General features: G+C 43.7%; 1 protein-coding gene across 1 annotated transcript in view; it reads left to right on the top strand.

The window, feature by feature from the left end:
- LOC124556241 (putative uncharacterized protein DDB_G0290521) overlaps positions 1–17,863 on the top strand; it is a 72,482-nt gene that overhangs the window by 45,248 nt on the left and 9,371 nt on the right. The window lies entirely within an intron of this gene.

Genomic DNA, 17,863 nt, shown 5'->3' on the forward strand with positions numbered 1-17,863 from the left:
CCCGTTGTGCGGCCTGTGTACATGTGGTTGGTGATCATATCCAATACTGATGTAGGGGTACATGCGCAGGAAACAGTGACGTTTTGTAGCACATGTGTTGCGGGACGGTTTTCTCAACTTATCACCAATACCGTGGACTTACAGATCTGTGTCGTGTGTATTCCCTATGTGCCTATGCTGTTAGCGGCAGTTGTGTGTAGTGCCACGTTGTGTGGCACCACATTCTGCAATTATCCTTAATTTATGAGCATGAGTGTGGTTGTCGATGGTACATTAAACAATAGTTTGCTCCTCCTCTCCTTTTAGATGAGCAGACGATTTTGGATAAAACTTTAAATTCCGATATCTTTTTTCCGTGATCCGATTTTAATGAAATAAAGCCGACATGTTGCCAAAGGTCACGCTCAAGTTACCTGTGAAAACCCATGAAAATTCGTGTAGTAGTTTTGAAAATTAGCATGTACAAACAAACATACATACACGACAGTTTTAGATAAAACTTTAAGTCACACTATATTTTTCCGTTATCTGATATGGATGAAATAAAGTCTGTGCATTGCACCAAGCTACTTTCGTGTTACCTGTGAAAACCCTACGAAAATTCGTCTAATAGTTTTGGAGATTAGCGTGTTTAAATGGAGAAACAGAGAGACATGAGGGTTTCACCATTTTATTATTAACACAAAAGGTTGCCACATATTTTGAATGATTACCAAAATCAAATGCAAAACCGAATTTCCCAACAATGTTTGCGTAATTTTGAAAACAATCAAATTGCTTTCATTACTTTCCCAGACAGAACTCAGCATCGTGACAATTTATATTACACAAGTCCAATGATTTCCTCAATCCATTTTATTAGCTTCATCTTGTAGATAGCAACTTGCATAGTCCCACTTCATGGATCATTTATACTGTATCTCACCTCTCCTATCAGCCGTTGTTAATAATTGCTGAACGCCAGATCACTGAAGGTAAATTAACAACGATCAGGTATGTGGTGTTGGGAAAACGTTAAATGAAAGAAAGTGAGTTAATAGAGTACCACATACATTAAAAGAAACAAATGCGTTAGTCATCTTTTTGCCCAGTGTATCTCAGAGCACGTGGTCTTGGTAGAATTATTGATTGTTTGTTACTGCTTCATATTGGTCCTTGAATACAACGTACGCTTCGATCTTCTTCGAGCTGTGAGTGAAGAATTGTGTTATTATCTCTGGTGGAGAGCGAGGGATCTCTACTGTGGTGTAGGCAGGTACCAGTGACCACTGCTTCACGGTCGGCCACAATCCTGGAGATACAGTCTCTTCGACTGGTAAAAATGTCAGACGGTAGCTAGCCACCACCTGGCATATTAATGCATTCTGTGCCAACCGACAGATGACCATTCGACAAAGACCATCTCTCATCAAAGGTACATTGTGCAATTACAAGCGATAAGCCCGAGGTACAAATGAATCATGCAAAAGGAAGGCTGAGGTAAGTGCCATGTTACTACCTAATTGCAGAGAGGGAGCAAAATCAGGTGTGTGAGAAGCGTTGTGACTGACAGTGTATGGGGGCCGCCAGATGCCAAACCGCTCAATGGTAACAAGCTGGCAATCCCATGTCGTTACGTATCCGATACTGCCGCACACTTGTCAGTGTCGAGCTAATATGGCAGAAGTCTGATTGCAGCAATATAAGAAGTTACAAATATTTACCAAAAATGCTAAATTGATTCCAAACAAGCTTCAAATGCATGCTTAAAAGTAATGTATCCGAATTTAAACAAACAGGATGGCACTGCTAGCTTAGTGTGGACTAGATGTTGCTGCTGAGTGAAAATGTCGGGCAACTGAAGAAGGTCCGATGATGGTTTCAATGACCTCTTTAATGAGGCTTCATTACAATAATTAGTGTGTGGCGTGGGGAGTATGACGGCGTCTCCCCAGAGGTGATGGCCTCAGGTTACTGATGGCGGGTTCCACTGCTGGGCGGCAGGTGCTGCATCGCCAGGTTCCCATATTTCCTCGCTGTAGTGAGTGTGGTTGGCTGCAGCTAACGCAGGGACATTAGCCTGCATCACAGAGAGTATCAGTCTTCTGTCAATACCCTGGCGGGGTCAGACATGACTGGAACCTCCTATCATACTCCGGGGTATGTTGGTCAAGTGTGGAGTCGCACCTGGTGCCCAGAGGCTTAGGCATCAGGCAGCGGTTAATGTCCCAGCTGTGGCAGAAGTATCTGCGTCACTGAGACAGAATAGCATAGCCTCAACGTCATAGCACTAGCCACCTGTTCGAAGACGACAGGCTGCTTTGAGCGTCCTTAAATACTGATTCTCCGTGCTGTTCACCACGGCTAGTGTGCCACACTGAACTGTGTGTAACGTGTCAATGACTTTCCGGCTGTCATAACTGAGTTTCAGTAATTGTGTAGGTTACGTCAAGTGGCACGTGTCGTCTGTCGTCACTGTACTGTTGCGAAGTTGCTGACCGTGCAGCCCCTTTGCCAACTACAAATGAAATAGCGGTGCCCTGGTTTCGTCATGATGCAATTTTTGCTGGTTCCAAGACTCGCTTGTAACTTTATCCCTTTATATTCCTCCCTGCCACGAAGAAAATTCGGCCTCAAATTTTACTGCAATAAAAACACTAGTTATTTACAAATATTTACACTTCGGATTTATTTCCCCACTGATGGTATCACACTGTACATTATTTGCTCGAATTCAGTAGCACTTATTTCTGTGCAGAGGTCTATGTTCAAGGTACACTTTGTCCCTCATATCATTGCTTCTAAAAAATGGCTCTGAGCACTATGGGACTTAACTGCTACGGTCATCAGTCCCCTAGAACTTAGAACTACTTAAACCTAACTAACCTAAGGACAGCACACAACACCCAGCCATCACGAGGCAGAGAAAATCCCTGACCCCGCCGGGAATCGAACCCGGGAACCCGGGCGTGGGAGGCGAGAACGCTACCGCACGACCACGAGATGTGGGCTATCATTGCTTCTGGTTGATGCCATTGCGACAAGTTTGAACTCATAGATGGAAGTCGGCAGGGATGGGATTGGGTTTACTTTCCACATAAGTTGGTAGTATATGATTCTAGTTACTGTGAAAATTATAGTGGCAACTGAGGTCTACACAGGTGACAGAAGTCATGGGATGCCTCCTAATAACGTGTTGGACCTTCTTTTGCCCGCTGTAGTGCAGCAACTCGGTGTGGCATGGCCACAACAAGTCGTTGGAAGCCCCCTGCAGAAATGCTGAGCCGTGCTGCCTCTGTAGCCGTCCATAACTGCGAGAGTGTTGCCAGTGCAGAATTTTGTGCACAAACTGACCTCTCGATTATGTCCCATAAATATTTGATGGCATTCATATCATATGATCTGGATGGCCAAATCATCCACTCGAATTGGCCAAATCATCTACTCCAATTGTCCAGAATGTTCTTCAAACCAATCACGTGGTCGCCGCTGACCTAGGGGTGAATCTTGCGACAGTAATGGCATTCTGGTCATAGAGTAAAGATGAAACGGTACTCCATCCATTTCTACAATATGCCACTCAATGTCAACTTTGGTGTGATGTGCAACCAGGCAGTCTAAACCGAGAATGACCATGTAGCCACTGCCGAACACAGGAAAAACCTCTACACCAACGCAGAAGTTATCTTCCCCAACTCAGAAACCAAATAAAGTTGAACCAGTTGAATCTACAAGACCCCAGCTTATGCTGCTTATTGACCAACATGGCGGATTCACTTTCACTTTATCAAGTATAGCCTTACTTGCCACAGATACCTGCAATCCGGTGTCTTACAAAAATTCATATCATATGATCTGGATGGCCAAATCATCCACTCGAATTGGCCAAATCATCTACTCCAATTGTCCAGAATGTTCTTCAAACCAATCACGTGGTCGCCGCTGACCTAGGGGTGAATCTTGCGACAGTAATGGCATTCTGGTCATAGAGTAAAGATGAAACGGTACTCCATCCATTTCTACAATATGCCACTCAATGTCAACTTTGGTGTGATGTGCAACCAGGCAGTCTAAACCGAGAATGACCATGTAGCCACTGCCGAACACAGGAAAAACCTCTACACCAACGCAGAAGTTATCTTCCCCAACTCAGAAACCAAATAAAGTTGAACCAGTTGAATCTACAAGACCCCAGCTTATGCTGCTTATTGACCAACATGGCGGATTCACTTTCACTTTATCAAGTATAGCCTTACTTGCCACAGATACCTGCAATCCGGTGTCTTACAAAAATTCATATCATATGATCTGGATGGCCAAATCATCCACTCGAATTGGCCAAATCATCTACTCCAATTGTCCAGAATGTTCTTCAAACCAATCACGTGGTCGCCGCTGACCTAGGGGTGAATCTTGCGACAGTAATGGCATTCTGGTCATAGAGTAAAGATGAAACGGTACTCCATCCATTTCTACAATATGCCACTCAATGTCAACTTTGGTGTGATGTGCAACCAGGCAGTCTAAACCGAGAATGACCATGTAGCCACTGCCGAACACAGGAAAAACCTCTACACCAACGCAGAAGTTATCTTCCCCAACTCAGAAACCAAATAAAGTTGAACCAGTTGAATCTACAAGACCCCAGCTTATGCTGCTTATTGACCAACATGGCGGATTCACTTTCACTTTATCAAGTATAGCCTTACTTGCCACAGATACCTGCAATCCGGTGTCTTACAAAAATTCATATCATATGATCTGGATGGCCAAATCATCCACTCGAATTGGCCAAATCATCTACTCCAATTGTCCAGAATGTTCTTCAAACCAATCACGTGGTCGCCGCTGACCTAGGGGTGAATCTTGCGACAGTAATGGCATTCTGGTCATAGAGTAAAGATGAAACGGTACTCCATCCATTTCTACAATATGCCACTCAATGTCAACTTTGGTGTGATGTGCAACCAGGCAGTCTAAACCGAGAATGACCATGTAGCCACTGCCGAACACAGGAAAAACCTCTACACCAACGCAGAAGTTATCTTCCCCAACTCAGAAACCAAATAAAGTTGAACCAGTTGAATCTACAAGACCCCAGCTTATGCTGCTTATTGACCAACATGGCGGATTCACTTTCACTTTATCAAGTATAGCCTTACTTGCCACAGATACCTGCAATCCGGTGTCTTACAAAAATTCATATCATATGATCTGGATGGCCAAATCATCCACTCGAATTGGCCAAATCATCTACTCCAATTGTCCAGAATGTTCTTCAAACCAATCACGTGGTCGCCGCTGACCTAGGGGTGAATCTTGCGACAGTAATGGCATTCTGGTCATAGAGTAAAGATGAAACGGTACTCCATCCATTTCTACAATATGCCACTCAATGTCAACTTTGGTGTGATGTGCAACCAGGCAGTCTAAACCGAGAATGACCATGTAGCCACTGCCGAACACAGGAAAAACCTCTACACCAACGCAGAAGTTATCTTCCCCAACTCAGAAACCAAATAAAGTTGAACCAGTTGAATCTACAAGACCCCAGCTTATGCTGCTTATTGACCAACATGGCGGATTCACTTTCACTTTATCAAGTATAGCCTTACTTGCCACAGATACCTGCAATCCGGTGTCTTACAAAAATTCATATCATATGATCTGGATGGCCAAATCATCCACTCGAATTGGCCAAATCATCTACTCCAATTGTCCAGAATGTTCTTCAAACCAATCACGTGGTCGCCGCTGACCTAGGGGTGAATCTTGCGACAGTAATGGCATTCTGGTCATAGAGTAAAGATGAAACGGTACTCCATCCATTTCTACAATATGCCACTCAATGTCAACTTTGGTGTGATGTGCAACCAGGCAGTCTAAACCGAGAATGACCATGTAGCCACTGCCGAACACAGGAAAAACCTCTACACCAACGCAGAAGTTATCTTCCCCAACTCAGAAACCAAATAAAGTTGAACCAGTTGAATCTACAAGACCCCAGCTTATGCTGCTTATTGACCAACATGGCGGATTCACTTTCACTTTATCAAGTATAGCCTTACTTGCCACAGATACCTGCAATCCGGTGTCTTACAAAAATTTACAAAGTCCCCTTTGATGTAACTGGTCAGAAAAGGGTCTGCCACTGGTTTTGCACTTGCGCTGACTTTTACTGGCTGCCTTGTTTAACTGAGAGGAGCGAGGTCTGGCCTTTAGCCGTGTTCCATGCCTCTCCGAGTTTCTGTCCATGCAATTCTGTTCAGGATGTCCAAGCCATGTACATATCTGGCACTGCCATTCTCTGCAATCAGGCCTGATATACCCACATGTAAAACATTTAAGATCTGTGTTAAACAGGACCTTATTTTTCAAAGGTTTGGCGACCACATTAGTCTTGGCTAGCACCAACACTGTTTCTGCTGCTTTGTTTAGAGTCTTTGGAAATTCCATCGTGACTCTACGAGACATTTTTGGGTGTGAACCCAGTAATAAGGCGTCAAGTTCTCTTTGCTCAGCTTCTTACAAGTAGGCTTCATTAGCATTATCGTCCTCCATGAGCTCTTATGTATTGACATTCATTTTCTGAATACGATCTACAAAACACTCTGCTAATTCCCCATGCTTTTGAAACAAGCTGTTAAGTTGCTCACGGTAGTGTCTCGATGTATCCTTCCTTCTACATCTGCCTACTAACTCTTCTCTGAAGACATCAAACAACAGCGTTTTGCTTAAATTCTTGTGGTACATCACATGTGTCCATGTGCCCCCCCCCCCCCCCCCCCCACCGAGCGAGGTGGTGCAGTGGTTAGACACTGGACTCGCATTCGGGAGGACGACGGTTCAATCCCGCGTCCGGCCATCCTGATTTAGGTTTTCCGTGATTTCCCTAAATCGCTCCAGGCAAATGCCGGGATGGTTCCTTTCAAAGGGCACGGCCGACTTCCTTCCCCGTCCTTCCCTAATCCGATGAGACCGATGACCTCGCTGTCTGGTCTCCTTCCCCGCAACAACCAACCAACCATGTGCCCCCAGTAGTTTTAACTTGGCTGTACTCAACAATTGCTCATTACTCCAATTTCCTAACATAGCAGCTGTGTCCAAACTATCGACAAACGTCAAAATATGCTCTCCAGATTTTCCTGAAAATGGTGTTATCAATTCAGCAGTGCTGGTGCCCAGGACAAGTGCACTAGGAAGTGTCTGTTCCCTCCTTTCCTCCTTTAGTTGCCCAGATTCACTTAGTAGCTGAGCTACTTGGTTTATTAACTGCTAAATAAGCGCCCTGAGCCGAAATTTGTTCCACCATGTTGCCTACTGAGAGAGGATAGGAAAACAACCATACAGGCTCAAACAAAAATTGTGTTGTTGCATAGGATGTCCGTGCTGCAGACGATCCGAGGTTATGGCTGCTGTCGTCTGGCTGTTCATCTTCTTTATGTCCATCCCCAGCAGTCCCCCTAACATAAGTTATAACATGACGGCTCTGATAGCTTAGTGGGGGCTAGGATTCGCTGCTGAGGGAGAATGTTGTGCAGCTGAAGAAGGTAAAGTGATGGATACAATGACTTCTTTATTGAGGTTTGATTTCAATCATTAGTGTGTGACATGGAGAATGTGACAGCATCTTCCCAGAGGCGATGGTCTCCAGCTGCTGTGCGTTCTGCTGCTATACAGCTGTTGCTGCGTCACCAAGTTCCTGTGCTTCCTGCCTGTAGTGAGTGTGTCTGGCGGTGGCGACCACAAGCACATCAGGCTGCACCACGATGCCTGGCTTGGAGCGTAGTGGTCTTCTGTTGGTGCAAGAACAAAAATGCAACTTACATACCGCTTTATTTGCAAAAACAAAAAAACGTTCTGGTACTGTGGCACTCTAGGGGGTGATTTTTCTTTTTTTTTAATTTAGACATCCCAAAACGTTATTTTAAAGCTTTCTTTTGTCAGAGGTACCGGTATTGGGTACTGAATCGCACTGTCACAAATGAAGCACTGTGCTTGTATGTGTGTATGTGTGTGTGTGTGTGTGTGTGTGTGTGTGTGTATGAGATAGAGACAGAGAGAGACAGACAGAAAGGAAGTGAGAGAGAGTTTGTGTTTACATAGAATGGGATGGACACAGAGAGTGGAGAGGAAGAAATGTGCTGAATATGTATACATGAGCGAAGGTGGGGGAAAGGACTAGTGTATATACACTGATCAGCCACAACATTATGACCACCAACCTACTACTGATATAAACCCATCCAGACGATAGCAGCATTATCTGACAAGGAGTGACTGCTAGTCAGACACACGCATGGTGCATGCAGTATCAGTGAATGTGTTGTCCGTGTGTAGAATGGGGATGCCCTGGAGGCTCAGCTTGAGCATTTTGGAAACTGCACTACTTGTCGAGTGTTCGGCGAGTGCTATCGTGAGTGTTTTCAACACATGGCGGAACCAAGGTGAAACCACTTCCAAACATCATGGGGCTGGGTGGCCACCCTTCATTATAGATGTCGAAAAACTGAAACCACTTCCAGACATCGTGGGGTTGGGCAGCCACCCTTCAGTACGAATATCGGATGTTGCAGACTGGTAAAACAGAACAGGCAGTGAAATGTGGTCGAAATAACATCAGACATTAATGCTGGGCACAGTACAAGTGAGTCTGAACAAATAGTGAACCAAATACTTCTAACGATGGGCTTCCTCAGCCAATGACTCATGCATGTGCCAATGTTAACCACGAGATTAGCGACTACGACTGAAATGGGCACGTGATCATCAGCACTGGACAATGACACAGTGGTAATGCTCTGCACGGTCCGATGAACCCCAATGCTGATGGGAGGGCACGAATCCGTCACCTTCCAGGGGAACATTTCCTTGACACCTGTACTGTGGGACGTAGACAATCTGGTGGCAGCTCCAGTATGCTTAGGAGAACATTCACGTGGGCTTTCATTGATCCAGTGGAGCTCGTGCAAGGCACCATGATTGCCAAGCAGGATCTTACACCGCTTCATGACGATCATGTTTCCTGACAACAGTGGCATATTTCAACAAGATAATGCGACATGTCACAAGGCCAGGAATGTGATGGAGCGGTTCAATACAGTGCCTAGTTCCAATTGATGTGCTGGCCCTCAATTCACCATATCTGAACCCGATCGAACACTTCTGGGATGTGATTGAATGTGGAGTCAGAGCTTGTCACCCCCATCCTTGGAGTTTATGGGAATTAGGTAACATGTGGGCGGATGTGGTGCCAGCTCCTCCAGCGACTTGCCAAGGCTTTATTGCTTCAGTACCGTGAAACATTGCCACTCTATCCGTGCCAAATGTGGACATACCAGCTGTTAGGTAGGTGGTCATAATGTTGTGGCTGATCAGTGTACATGACCCAGTCACACTAATGTAACCATTACCTACGTTCGACATCAAAGTGCTATAGCCACTCACAGACAACAGGTGGCAGCATTAGCAGTGTAGAGTATAACGTGTGTCGGGGTATGCAGGAACAGCGCAATCTTTGTCAGTGCAGAAATGGTGTGATTTATCTAATGTCTAAAAGGGCCCGGTCACTTGCTTTCAGGCCATATTCAGTAGTAACAACTGTACTTCAAAGTATCTCATTCTGTCTGCCGCCACACATACTGCGCATAACATCATACTTTGTAGCTTATATTTTAGACGTTGTTAGCCATATTTTCATCCCCCTATACTGAATATGTATCATTACTGTATTACAGGGATTTTAGCCTGATGGTCCGAGGAAAAGGTTAAAAGGGGTTGTCAAGAAATAAAAAGTCTGAAAATGTGATCGAGACTGTTTTCTACTGATTTTTAACATTTTATACCAATCACTGAGCTCCAGTCAAAAATGCTTTCTAAAATTTTAAAAGAGTGGAAGCATTTCCGAAATGGCTATGTTTGTAAACTGGTCATGTGCCACCATGGTTAAAGCATACCATGCATGGCAAAATTGCAATATCCAAAACTGATGCCAAGTGGTTATAAATCTGTGGTGCAACTGTGATGCATCATGCACTATAGATGACAGAGCTGAACGATGCCTGCATAGATGTGTACAGACAAATAGATGTAAAACTGTTGAGCAATTGACAAGATGAACCAAGGGACTATTAACAGTATCTCCTCATGGCCATTTAGTGCATGTAGTTGCATATGGGTCTCTGCAGCAGGTGCATGGTTCATGCATAGGTTCATGCATAGGTGTTCATTTTTTATGCGTGCTGTTCTAGGGTGCACTTTGTTTGATTAATCTTCTGCCACAACCTTAAGTGTTATTTGAACCATATCCATGTAGATGCAGTTGTAGGTGCACCCATGTGGACTGCTGTTCATCAGCGACGAAGGCTGGAATTTGCTTGCCAATAGCACCACTGGACATCCACTAAGTGGTGACAGAAGGTCTTTTCAGATAAATCAGTTTTACGCTCCATTATGTCAAACTTCTGAAAGCAAACACCCTGCAACAATCGTCAGGCGGGTCCAGGATAGAGAAGGGAATGTGACGGTCTGGGGAATGTCTTCATGGCTTCCCTGGGTGTTCTTGTCATGTCGGAAGACACAGAGGATTAACACAGTTATCCATCTATTATCGGGAACCACATATACCCCTACATGCAGTTTGTTCTTCCTTGGCACGCAGTTCATTGGAATGTACAGAGGAACGTGTATCACCCTGCACTACTGTACCAGACATTGGAAGTCACTGAGTGGACTGAAGGGACATCAAAACCACATTTATGGATCTAATCCTCATCAGTTTACGTTCTTATTTTTTAGATGTTTCTTCCCTACTCCTTATCATTTCTTATCATTTATAATCAGGACATTGTTCTATGTGTCCACTAACTGGGCTGTGCACAACCATAACTAGTCCTGTCCAGTTCATGTAGGGTGACTTCCAGATGGAGTAGACAAACAATGAATACATCACTATGCTTTTGATTCTGGGTGAATTCGATAACCAAGCTGCTATTGCTGCTCGTACACATACTGCACAGTACCCTCAAAGGTGACATCCTGATAAGAATGTTTTTGTCTCCTGGAGCAATGTCATCAGGGAAGCAGTAGTCTTTGTCCACATGTAATGGACAGGTGTCATTCAAGGACTAGACATGCTCCACAAACACAGGATGCAGTTCTTGATACCATTCACCTCAGTGAAATACCCATGATATTGCAAGGCAGTTCAGATATTTCAAAAATTGGTTGTTAAAGCGTTGCTTAGTGAAGAATTGCACCTGTATCATTACACATATACTCAACACCAGTGGCCAGAAGACCTCATTCAACGAATGCAGTTTTGTGAATGGCTTTTGCAAAAAGTGGAAGATAATGAACATTTTATGAAGAGTGTGATATGGACAGACAAATCTAGCTTCACTCGCAAAGGTATTTTTAACCTCCACAACAGACATTATTAGTCACAACACAACCGACATGTCACACATAAGCATGACTTGTAGGCACGCTTTGCCATAAATCTGTGGCCTGGAATCATGGAAGGAGTGCTTTTGGACCCCTACATATTGCTGGAAAATTTGAATATGCTCCTGTATTGTATGTTTCTTTACAGCACTTTGCCTGGCTCATTGGAAAACATCCCACTTAGTGTTCGGCGAAAGCTATGGTCTCAACGTGATCGTGCACAGCCACGGTTCAGAATGAATGTGTGTAACTATTTAAATTAAGCGTTTTCATGGAAATAGATTTGTCACTGAGGTCAAATATTCTGACCTCCATGTTCCCCGGACCTTAATCCACTAGCTTTTTATTTGTGGGGACACCTAAAGGAACAAGTTTATAGTATTCCACCAATGGATGGATACAACCTAACAGCATGTGTTCATACTGCTTTGGCAATGATGGATGCAGGTGTGTTGCATAGCATGTTACAAAGTATTTTGACTCTAGAGGGAATGGCAACCAATGCAAACAACGCATTTCTTGCATTGGCTTTAACACTGTGTATAAAAAAGAAAAAGAAAACGAGATGCTAGTCGAGGAAATAGTTAAAACTGAGAGACATATAGCTATGAAACTCTGCTAAAGGAATTTTTTTCTTTTTTTTACTTGGCCCTCACACTGAAAAAGAAGACACAAGTATGCAAAAATTTATTTTCATCTAGTTTGTTGCCTAACAACAGTTTATTAAAATATCACACTGTGGAAACATATACATTGTGTTTGGAAGAAGATGTGAATTTTGATATTTTTTTATTTTATTGCACTCCTTCTTGCGTGTTGTGCATAAAATATTGCTTTTTTTAACTCTTCCAGCATAATACCATATATGGCTGGGAAAGAGGCAAGACGTCTACCATTTTGGTAATTGCCGGTACTGTTTTGTCTTTATCCTTGATCATAGTTTCCACAGTTGCAAAAACTCATGATAGTGAGATGTATTGTAATAATCTCTTTTTTGCTAAATCTGCACAATGTAACATCAACACCAAAAATCAAAACTTCTCTCAAACACATCAAACACTCTAAATGTTTGACAAATGCATCAGACAAAGCCACACATAGTAAATTATTTAAAAAGCTAGCAAAGGATGACAAACTGCTTGTTCGTGTATGGGGGGATTTGAAAATTTGATATCCTGTCATACAAAAACTGCACACAGTAGGTGTTCATATGAACAGTTTATATTATGTTTGTAAGATAATAACTAACTACAGAGTGAATCACATCATAAGAGTACATTTGGATGGAATCATTTAGTTGACCAATAGTATATTTTAATTGAGCATGACCATAAGATGTTAACCTGGACTGGTCAGCTAAAAGAAGTTCACAAAGATATTTACATGTAAGTGTCTGGTGGTTAGACAAGGAGTAACTGGAACACTGTTCTGCACAGTGAGTTACAGAAGTGTGTATTAATAAAATTCAAAATTTTATTGTTATATTTTACTTTATAGAGGGAAACTAGCAAAATTTGTGGACACAAAATTACGATCAGACAAAGAAGTGTCATTAACTATGTGTTTTTTATCAAGGAAAATGACAATATTATAAGAATTATGTTGTAAATATCATACATATACTCATCGGGATCTGCAAATCCTGGGAAAAAAATGGCTAAAATTTCAAATTTTGTAGATAGAATAAACAGTAAATTAACAAGTTTTGCTAGTGAGAGGGGCATTTTTGAACTCAGACAAATCAGAGCTACAAAATTGTGGAACTGAATTTTGAAAACAGCCACTGATTAAAAATCAAAAATCAAATAAGAATTTTAATTACAAATATTTGCGGAAATATGGTATTTTAGAAGAAATAAAGATGTTCACTAAAAAGGGGAGGGTGAAAGCTTTAAACTGAATAATAATCTGTCAGTCAAAATCAGTTATTAGTTCACTTTATAAGTTCCATCTCTACAAGTTCTTGAAATTTTATTTCCAGGTTATTTAATATAAGTATCATTGTTAGTGATTTAGAAACTATATTGTCACTTAAAGGAAGGTGTAAGTAGATGAATGACGAACACTAGCTTTACTTAACGAAAGTTTATTCAGCACTTGCACATACAAGAACGCAGAGCGATGTGCCTCTGGCCAGAACACTTACGGTATATATACAGCTACAGAACATTCCAGTACAATGATTCTTGCCATTTGTGGATACTTCTAGAATGGCAATGTTTCAGTTCAGGTGAGTTTTGAACTCACGACCCTCCATGCAACAATCTAGTATCATAACCACTGCACTACAGCGGCTGCGCTACTCGGCTTCTTCTGCGAGATTGCTCCCTCCTTAAGAGAACAGCGTCTCGCTGTTACATCCTCCTAGTCCAGGAATGAGTCATCGGTCTTGCATACTCTGACTCTCGATGACTGATGTTCACCCCGGTGGTGATCTTCTTATAACTTCCCTTGCCGCTACGTTCTTTGTCACCTTTCCACTTGTTGCCTGTCGCTGGAGCTTCGACTGTACCCTGGGTTGCAGGAGCCTTATAAGGCTTCATTCGAAGGGCGTGGACCGTATCTCTGATCTTTCGTCGTCTTGTGTCAGGTTCGAAGTCTTCAACTTCGTTACATCAGACAACAGTCTTACAACCTTATAAGGGCCAAAGTAGCGCCTGAGGAGTTTCTCAGAGTGACCAACCTTCCGAACAGGAGTGAAGATCCAGAAGAGGTCACCAGACTGGTAGACAACAGGGCGGTGGCTTGTGTCATACCTTCGGCGATCGTTTTCTTGAGCCTGCAACGTACGGAGTCTAGCTAGCTGCCGAGCTTCCTCAGCTCTGTTTATTATCAGGCCGATGTAGACGTCTTCCACGTCATCAGGATGTAACGGAAACACAGTGTCGATCGTCGTAGTCGCCTCACGCCCATGCACCAGGAAAAATGGCGTAAATCCTGTGGTGTCTTGTTTGGCGGTGTTGTAGGCAAACGTCACGAAAAGTAGCACCTCATCCCAGTTGCTCTGCTCAACATTGACGAACATTGATAGCATGTCGGCCAAGGTCTTATTAAGGCGTTCAGTAAGCCCGTTAGTTTGCGGATGGTAGGCAGTCGTCATGTGATGAGTAATGCACCGACAGTTTATCTCTGTCATAAGATTCGATTGAAAAACTTTCCCTCGATACGTAATTAACGACCTTGGGGCACGGTGTTTCGATACAATGTCTTCTACGATGAATTTGGCTACCTTGAATGCTTCGGCTGTTTTCACGGCTTTTGTAATGGCATAGTACGTCAGACAATCAGTGCAAACAACAATCCATCTATTGTCACAAGCAGACGTTGGAAATCGTCCGAGGAGGTTCAAATGGCTCTGAGCACTATGGCACTTAACTGCTGAGGTCATCAGTCCCCTAGAACTTAGAACTACTTAAACCTAACTAACCTAAGGACAACACACACATCCATGCCCGACGCAGGATTCGAACCTGCGACCGCAGCGGTCGCGCGGCTCCAGACTGTAGCGCCTAGAACCGCTCGGCCACTCCTGCCGTCCGTCCGAGGAGGTCAAGCTCAATACGATGGAAAGACGTTTCGGCTGGTGCAATTGGCATGAGTCGGCCAGGTGGTTTCTGAGGAACTGCCTTTCTCCTCTGGCACTCGCTACAGTGCGACACATAGTGACGGACACTCCTAAATAAACCCGGCCAGAAAAGTCTCTTGCGGATCCTATCGTATGTCTTAATAAATCCTAAATGTCCGGCCTCAAGTGTGTCATGGAATTTCTGTAGAACATCTAAGCGCATGTGTTTAGGAATCACTAGTAGCCACCTCTTTCAAAAACGGATCAAAGTTTTTCTTGCAAAGTAATCCATTAACTACCTTAAATTGTCCTTTCACATCCTCTGACCGATTTAAGGAAGCATAATTTGAGATATCTTGGCGTCCTTCTTCTGCTCGGCAGAGAGATCCTAGAGTGCAGCGAGACAGTCACTATCTTCATCAAAGTCTTGATGGTCTCGCACAGGGTTTCTTGAGAGACAGTCCGCATCTTGGTGTTTTATCCCACTTTTGCACGTTATGGTAATGTCATATTCTTGAAGTCGCAGTGCCCACCTGGCGAGTCGTCGTGTTGCATCCTTAAGACCTGTCAACCAACAAAGTGAATGATGGTCTGTAACAATTGTGAATGGCCTTCCGTAGAGATACTGTCGAAATTTGCACATGGCCCAGATCACAGCAAGATATTCTCTTTCTGTAGTTGAGTAGTTTCTCTCGGCTTTTTTAAATGTCCTAGACGCATAGGCTATAACCTTCTCTTTTCCATCCGAAATCTGCACTACAACAGCACGGATCCCATACCCACTGGCATCTGTGTGTAGTTCTGTAGGTAGTCTCTCATCATACAGATCAAGTACAGGGTCAGTCGTCAGAGTTTTTTGCAGCAAATCGAAAGAATCTTGTTGAGCACCACCCCAGATAAATTTAGCATCGGCTTTTAACAAGTCTTGGAGTGGCCTGGCTTTGATACAAAAGTCTTTGATAAAACGACGGTAATAAGAGCACAATCTGAGGAAGCTTCTCACATTTCTAATACTTTTAGGGATAGGAAATTCCGTCATAGCTCTCACCTTTTCTGGGTCTGGCCGTACACCTTCGTTTGACACAAGGTGTCCAACCATTTAGATTTCTTTTGCTCCAAGGGACACTCTCTTGCATTAAGTTTCAGTTCGGCTTGTTGGTACGGACTGGCTTGTTGGAGGCACTTAAGAACGGCCCTCAGTCTTTTTATGAATTCATCAAATGTCTCTGAGAACACTATAATGTCACCTAATTAACAAAGACACATCGTCCACGTCAGGTGCCTTAGAAGATTATCCATCATTCGTTCCAAAGTTGCTGGTGCATTACACAGACCAAACGGTATTACCTTAAATTCATACAGGCCCTCAGGGGTGATGAATGCAGTTTTCTCACGATCAGCCTCATCTACTTCGATTTGCCAGTATCCCGAGTACATGTCCATGGTTGAGAAAAACTTAGCCCCTTTCAGACAATCTGGTGTATCATCAATTCATGGAAGAGGGTAAAGGTCCTTTGTAGTTATCTTATTAAGCTTCCTGTAATCAACACAAAAGCGCCAACTGCTATCTGTCTTCCTGACAGAAACCACTGGTCACGACCATGGGCTCTGCGGAGGCTGAATGATGTCATTCTTCATAATTTTCTCTACCTCGTCGCAAATTATTCGACGTTCCGTTGCTGACACACGTTATGCTCTCTGGCTTATTGGTTGATGGTCTCCAGTGCTAATCCAGTGCTTCTGTTATATCCTAGCCAGTAATGCCACCCGAGCCCGCTGCCAAAAGGTTGGCAGCATCAAAGTCCGGACGCCGTCCGCATAAGCAGCACCAGCGAGACAGGAAATCGCCTCAAGTCTGCGCGCGCCACCGCTGGCTTCTGGGTTCTTAAGCGCTGGAGTCGCGAGCGCTAGGACAGTTCTGTATTCGCCGCTCAGTTGTATACTCGCCACCGAATTGTGTACTTGCTAGTCAGTTGTGTGTTCATCGCAGCAGAGTTGTTGTTTGTCGTCAGCCGACGCTGACCTAGCCGCTCCGACTCGAACTAGACAGATCTCTGTAGACACGGAGTTCACTACTGTGTTTCTGTATCTTCGTTAATAAAGATAAGTACCGACTTTTATTTAATCAGAGTGTTTGGGTTTTCATCTTTCTGTTCACTGTTCCAGCGGACCGGTCGGCCCGCTATTAAAAGTGTGGCGGTGACTTCGTAAGCCGTTTCTACAGCGAATTGTTTGTCCCTACGAACGCCGCCACAAAACTGGCGACGAGGACTGCCGAACTCGTGTGCAGGGCTGGTTCAACTTGTTTCTGGTTATACTAATTATAGCGATAAAATTTTGGGGGCTGGTTTCATTTGTGTTCACTATGTCTGCCGACTTACAACAGTTGATCTTGTTACAGAGTCAGCAAATACAAAGTCTGGTGGAAGCAATCGCCAAACAAGCGACTAATCCTCCAACGCAAAAGGAACAAGCACAGGCAGCACCACCTTTCCGTGCTTTTGATGCATCACGAGAAGAATGGCGAGAATATTTCGCGCAGTTGCAGGCGCACATGACAGTCTACAAAATCACGGGTACTGAGCGGCAGCTTTATTTAATTTCCACTGCAGGCGTGGAAGTCTATCGACTACTTTGTAAGTTGTTCCCGGAATCCAAGCCAGAAGCTTTAGACTATGACGTTGTTGTTAACAAGCTTGCTGAGTATTTCGAGTCGCGAGTTCATGTGGCAGCAGCCAGATTCAAGTTCTTCAGATTAAAGAAACTGCCACATCAATCTAATAAACAGTGGTTAACAGATTTACGGGGCCTCACCCGTCAGTGCCGATTTAATTGTGTGTGTGGACCTTCCTACAGTGATGTCATGTTACGAGA

The sequence above is a fragment of the Schistocerca americana genome, chromosome X (genome assembly GCF_021461395.2).
Source record: "Schistocerca americana isolate TAMUIC-IGC-003095 chromosome X, iqSchAmer2.1, whole genome shotgun sequence".
NCBI lineage: Eukaryota > Metazoa > Arthropoda > Insecta > Orthoptera > Acrididae > Schistocerca > Schistocerca americana.